This window comes from Cariama cristata, unplaced genomic scaffold (assembly GCF_000690535.1).
Source record: "Cariama cristata isolate BGI_N322 unplaced genomic scaffold, ASM69053v1 scaffold3202, whole genome shotgun sequence".
Taxonomy (NCBI): Eukaryota; Metazoa; Chordata; class Aves; order Cariamiformes; family Cariamidae; genus Cariama; species Cariama cristata.
Genome location: NW_009601958.1, coordinates 50,527 through 55,603, shown reverse-complemented (window position 1 = coordinate 55,603; position 5,077 = coordinate 50,527). Strand labels below are relative to the sequence as shown.

General features: G+C 40.8%; 1 protein-coding gene across 1 annotated transcript in view; it reads right to left on the bottom strand.

Moving 5' to 3' along the window:
- The window catches only part of LOC104169655 (galanin receptor type 1-like), a 16,430-nt gene that overhangs the window by 1,228 nt on the left and 10,125 nt on the right, over positions 1–5,077 (bottom strand). The gene's annotated exons all lie outside the window — the stretch shown is intronic.

Sequence of the window (5,077 nt, the reverse complement as noted above, 5' to 3'; positions counted from 1 at the left end):
GTGCAAGGAGAGGCAGTCTTGGCCGAAGGTAGGTAGTATAAGCAGTTTGAGTTATTTTGGTGTGAAATTTAGCAGGCTGTTTCTTTGGGTTTTGTCCCTTTTGTTGAGAGGGAAAAGGTAGCTTGGGGAGAGGGATTCAGCCTGTGAGGACCCTGGTGAGGGGAGAGGACTGAAGGTGGAGACTGGGGTGCCTGTGTTTTGGGCCTGTGAGTCTAGGCTGTCTGTCGTCCCCGAAGTGGAGATCCTGGCCAATATCGGCAAAGTCCCTTCCCCTATAAATGTTGCTGTGAAGTTCATGTTCAGAGGACCTATAGGATGCATACCAAGAAATAACTCAGCCTTTATTGAAAAGATGTTTCCCCTCTTGAACAAAAACTCCTCAACCTGGTATAGTTAAGGATGTGTGTTACAACAAAAGCACTCTTTTTTTTTTTATTTTTTTATTTTCCTGGAAGCCTTTGAAGAGCATGAAGAATGACTTTTATTTACTGTAAGCTGCAATAAAATTAAACTATAAGTCACTTCAACTTCTTATCTGTAAGACCCTGAGGCCTGTGGGAGCAGGACCTCACTTTCCAGGTTTAAGGTGGCTGAGGGTGTTGCTTTTCTCTCACTTTCTGCTTCTAGCACACTCAGGGAATACCTAGCAAGGCTCAGCGGTTACTGACCTGGGGCCTCTGAGAGCCTTTCCTAATGTTTTTGCAGGGCTAATTCCACCTACCTTCAGGAGTTTTCAAAAATACTAATGGTAATGGAAGGTGAGCAATTTTTTACATGTTTAATCTCTCTTTTTTTGGAGTACTGTAGCCGATGCACAGCAGGTGATTTCCCTCCTCTCCCCCGGCCTGATTCTCAGCGAAATGCGTGCTTTTCAACTTCAGGAGTTAGTGTTTTTCATTTGTATTTTGTCATTTTGATAAATATAATCATTTGCAAATATGCAGGTATTATGCTTCCCCTAAGGAGAATTGTTGTACGAATAGCAGAAAAGCAATAGAAGAAAAGTGAAAACTTAGTCTTCATTTCAGCTTAAGGTTTTTACAGCCTTACTAGTCTAGGTCAACACTTCTGTCAATAATTCCCCTGCATGCTTTCAACTGAATAGAGTGTAATTACTTTCCTAGAAGAGGGATAATTTTCTAGCTGACAAAAACTAATTTAATCAGTGGTTATAGTGGTTATATCTAGCAGTCTTGTCTGATAAAGAAGACCTACAGGATTTTGTATCTCGTTTTAAAGCACCCTATAGCATTCTGTCACTATACCTGTTATGTTAAAATGTATAAATACAAGTTATTAAGACTCAGGCTTACATATATCTAACACCAGAACACCTAAGCTGGAATGATCTTTTAGGAAAAGTGAAATCTTTTTCCTCCGTGTGTGTCCCCCGTCGTCCCCCCCAGCAAAATGCAGCAAATACAACAGCTGTTGCAAAAATTCTGTATGTCTTCTGACTTTTCTGCAGCACTGCATGGTTGGCATGGCTTGCCAAATTAGGCATGTCTCCCAGGCAGTACTTCAGTGGTCATTCAGGTGGCTGGGTAGAGCTAGTCTCAGGATGGAAATTTTTTGGATTCCCATTAAACTGGTAGGGCATTTTATGGGTTGTTTGTGCCTCTCTTTCTACTATCTGTGGCTGTGTGCTTTGGGTGAGATGGAAATTGCAGCGTGTTTTAGTAACTCCACCACTCTATGGCATATGCTTGGCCTTGTTGGAAAGGTAATATGAGGGAAAAAAAAAAATTATGAGCACCAGAACTAACGAAGCAAGGTTTCCTAAGGAATTATGTCTTAGTTGGATTCTCTGGTGTCCTAAAACACAGTAGTGGTACAACCGAAATACTTCTCCTCAGACCATTTGCAGTCTTTCCCTTGTCAGTGGCTCTCAAGGTGCCTGATAAAGTTTCACTTGTCTAGAGTCTACTTTAGCGATGGCTTTTTCTGTCTTCCTGTATCAATGAGTTAGGTATCGTGTTCGTGAATGTATACTGGCTAAAAGAAGGCTTCTGTATTGCAGGCTAACTACTAAGATCATGTTCTGGAGATGATCAGCATGGAGAAATGACAACATGGTCCAGGGAAGAGCAAAGTGACATTACTTCATAGGAGAGAGAATATAAGGTGATTAGATCTTAGAATCGTAGAATGCTTTAGGTTGGAAAAGGTCTTTGCATCTAGGATTGTAACAACTGATTGCAGTCCCATACATGAGAACAGTGGCAGACACTGTTAAAATATTTATAAACAAGTCTTATGTTTGTAACCTGGTTTCTTCAAAGCGGTTGGAGATACGGGGTGAGACTGGAGGAAATCTATTTGTCTTCCAGGTTCTTGTGTTTCACTTCAGTAACTGCCCTATAATGCTCTAGAAGTTTCCTAAGATTATTTAGAACTTTAAAAACCTTTTGTTTTGATTTTTTTTTTTAATGTTAAAATACTTCAAAATCTACTTGCAGCTCTACGAAACTGCTACACTTACACGTTCAGATATAGTTCTTTATTAAATATCTGTCTAGGGCTTACTTTATCTAGACAATTGGAGTTGGATCAGGACCTTCATATTATGCTGACCTTTCTAAGTAACAGTATTAAAGCCTGCAGAACATGAGGGCACAGTAGAATTCTAATTATTGTTTATAACATACTTAATCTGATCTTATATCTGAGTGAATCACACTAAAATGTTTAGACTATATTCTGCTTCCTAGGACGGTAGTAATGTGGGGGAAGGCTAAAAGGGGCTTTACATGGCAACTACTTTTTCTTCTACTTGTTTAACCCTGCAGAAAAATCAACTGCATGATAAAGAGGGTTTTTTTCTATGTTGGACAGGCACCATCTTTGCTCTGTTTACATAGGGCCTGCAGCAATAATCTCCTGCAGTAAAAACATATGATTATTGAAATGGAAAAATGTGTTTGGATGTGAGCCCAGAGTACCACCTTCACTTGTCTCAGCTACAGTAACGAGCCTGTTAAATTTGTTAACCTCTGTAAGAAGATGTTATTGCATCAGATCAAGATTTCTGTGCAGATAAAAGTGTTTGCCTACAATAGAAGGGAAAAAAAGGGGGGGAGGGGATTTCTGTCAAATAGCTCTCTCAAGTAAGTTTGTATTAATTTTGAAAGCATAACCTGTAGGTTCATCTTGTACCTGGCATGCTTCAGGTGCTTCTATGTTTCACCTACTAGAATGTTGTCTGATGTATGAGGTGACAAAACATGTTCCCATGTGAGTGAATAACCTCAGCTCCCAAACGTCCTCAAGCTGGCCACATTGGGAACCAGGTGCTGTCCTTAAAAAATATACTGGTATGATTAGAAGTTGATGGAACTGAAAGACACAGACACAGTGGTCTTGTGGGGTCTAGCTTGCCTATGTGGTATGATGGGTACTAAAGAAGTTATTAATAAACAGGTCCCATCCTCAGCTTTCACCGGCAATAAAGGTGTTAGTTTTTTATGCTGTATCACTGTTAAGTAGCTTGGGCTTGTTACCGAGGCAACCTTTCATAGCATCCTTCTGCTTAAATTAGGAGGCTACAAGCACTGAAATATCTTTTGAAGATGGGATATATAATTACAGCAACAAAGCTGGTAAAGGGCCTGGAGAACAAGTTTCTTGAGGAGCGGCTGAGGGAGCTGTGGTTGTTTAGTCTGGAGAAAATGAGGCTGAGAGGAGACCTTATCGCCCTCTACAACTACCTGAAAGGAGGTTGTAGCGAGGTGGGAGTTGGTCTCTTCTCCCCGGTAACTAGCGATAGGACGAGAGGAAATTGTCTGAAGTTGCGCCAGGGGAGGTTCAGGCTGGACGTTACAAAGAACTTCTTCACTGTAAGAGTCGTCAGGCATTGGAATGGGCTCCCCAGGGAGGTGGTGGACTCACCATCCCTGGAGGTGTTCAAAAAACATTTAGATGTGGCGCTTCAAGACATGGTTTAGTGGGTTTAGCGGGCATGGTGGCATTGGGTATACAATTGGACTTGATGATCTTTGAGGTCTCTTCCAACCGTAATGATTCTATGATTCTATGATTTGATTGCCTCAGACTTGACCTCGGTAAGCTACAGAGCTTCAGACTTGGCGATGTATTGTATTTCTACTGTAGTGAAGGCTTGGCAAAAAAGTAGTGACCCATGGTGCCCTAAGTTTTGCTTTTAGATACTGCAAGTACACTGTGTCAGTGCCCAGGAAGGACATGTGGCTTAGCACAATCTACCACTGTACTGCTGGAGGTACTTACCAGCTTCTGAGGAAAACAATTTTTGTGGCTTTAGATTCTGGGATCCTCTGTTTTCTGAAGACAGAAGTCAGTCAAGAGCATCTCTTTGCTCTGTGTCCCTCTTTAAGCCAATGTGCAAGGTGAAAACTATTTCTTCTTTCCCAGTCCCAGGTTGTTCTCTCCTTTGTTCACAGATTCGACTCCCCCTGAAGCATTTGCAAACATCCTTTTCTACCCATAAAGTTTTAACAGAAAGGTCCCAAAGCACAATTTGATCTTCAGAAACATGCTTATAGCTTAGTGCACAATGTTTCAAACAGCTGATTCAAAAACTGCCATACTTATTCTTAACTAACAACTCAACTAACAACTGAAATGTTGAGTAACAGCTCCTCTGCTTCAGAGCAAACTTATCTGTTAATTATTTCTGAAGCACTTCTCACTGCCCTTTGGTCTTTTTTTTTTATTATACCGGAGTGTAATACTACTCTTCAGTGGTCTGAAAACCACACTAAAAGTGTTCTTTTTCATTGTTCTGTACTTTCTTTTGTGTGATCGGAGGTGGCAGTTGGCTGTCATGAAGAAGAGGAGGGATTGAAGCAAATAGATTTTCAATTGTTATCAGTTCGTTTTGGTGACTTGCATTGCATGCTAAGATACAGACTCTTAATATCCCAGCAGCTTGCTTGCAGTGTTCTAACTGCTCATCTGCACATCTCTCATTCTGTGATTATGTCACTAATCTCCTCTGTTGATGCCCCTAATACTTACTCACTCTGTATTCATAAATGCCTATGAGCATTATGATATTCCTATTATCCACTAATTGGTAATGATGCTCTCTATTCCTGCT